The sequence below is a fragment of the Aplysia californica genome, unplaced genomic scaffold (genome assembly GCF_000002075.1).
Source record: "Aplysia californica isolate F4 #8 unplaced genomic scaffold, AplCal3.0 scaffold00540, whole genome shotgun sequence".
Classification (NCBI taxonomy): Eukaryota; Metazoa; Mollusca; class Gastropoda; order Aplysiida; family Aplysiidae; genus Aplysia; species Aplysia californica.
Genome location: NW_004797810.1, coordinates 340,779 through 342,335, shown reverse-complemented (window position 1 = coordinate 342,335; position 1,557 = coordinate 340,779).

Below are 1,557 nucleotides of genomic sequence, written 5' to 3'. Positions count from 1 at the left end.
ACGAATTCAAATTACGCTTTTCGTTCAAAAATGCCCCGACCTTCACTCAGCGACGTCGACCGGTCGTGACAACTTGAAACAACGTAAATCCAAGCTCCTCTCGTCCTCTGAAATACACGACGTCCCCCTCTTCAGCGGGGGAACCCACTGTTTTATGTCGTGACGTACTCTTTTCCAGTTATGTTCAGTCGGATTTAAACCGCGATCCCCTCATAGGGGGATGGACACTCCTCCTGGAGATATTGCAGCAATTAACAATAATTTCCCTTACAGGTGGCTATTTTACTATGACGCCGTGATAGTCTGGCTTATTTGGTTGAGTACCGTACGTCAGAAAAGGTACTTCATGCATTTTTATTTTCATTTCGTGACATACGTTAGACATGCGTTGCTATGCGGGTTACGTCACTGACGTGATGTTTTGGTTGTTTTAGTAGGGGTTTTACGGCTCTTGCAACACAATAAGGTCATATAAGTGCCGAAGATTATAGGTATTACGAGAGAGTAACAAACATAAAAAAGGAGAAGCGATAAGGACGATAGATGTTTGATTGGAAAGAATGAGCAAACGACATCAGAGCACACACCCCCCCCCCCCCAAACCACCCACTGTTTGGTCGTTTGGAGGCAAAACAATCTCGGATAATTCCAGGGGAATCGAACCCTGTACCTTCGGGTTACCAGGCCAGTGTATTAACCTCAACATCAAGCTGGCATACTCTATGAATTTTTGTCGTTATCGTTATTTCGTAGAGTCATTTTTATTAATTCTGTGTTGTTTTTTATATTCTTTTTTTATTAACCCTATCCATACGACGTGGGGAACTCTGCCACCACTTTCAAATAGGAAATTTACTCGTTAATCCGATCCGTGCGCTTTGCATACCAGTCTGTCAAAATGATTGATTTTTTAGAAATACTGAAAGTTTCAAAGAGATCTTCGAACTAGAAATATTCTAAAATGTGAAAAATACAACCCCGAGAGTACAAAATGACCCCAGGGCATACACATTTTAACTAGATTGCATAACAGAGGTGCACATAGAGACATTATCATTCATTTTGACCTTGGAACATGCGATGTTGTTGAATGTCCCATTAAAAGATAACATACCTTTACGAAGGCGGGCTCCACGCTTATAAAGAGCAGGTGAGTAACTGTGTGTGTGTTGGGGGGGGGGGGCGATTCTGGGTAGTCAGATTGGTATTAGAAAGAGGTGGACAGAAGACAAAGTCGCATAAATCAAAGAAAGCCACAAGCTCCTCAGTGTGGCATAAGATAGACACCCCCACCTGAGGGGAGTTTCGTTCCCAGTTGGTGGAAAGGCAAATTATCTTTATCTTTTGACCTGCTCGGGGCTGGAGAAAACGAAACTTGAAAAAGACAAAGCACAAACAAGAAAGGTTCCGGTAGCGGTACAATGTCCCTCCGATCACCCATAAGTTGTAAGTCTTTGTGACATGGTGAAAGCAATAATTTCGCATCAAAACGGCACCAGTGGATCAGCTTGAAATTATGGGGAAGGTTAGGGAGGAGTGGAGACGAGGGGAGGGGGG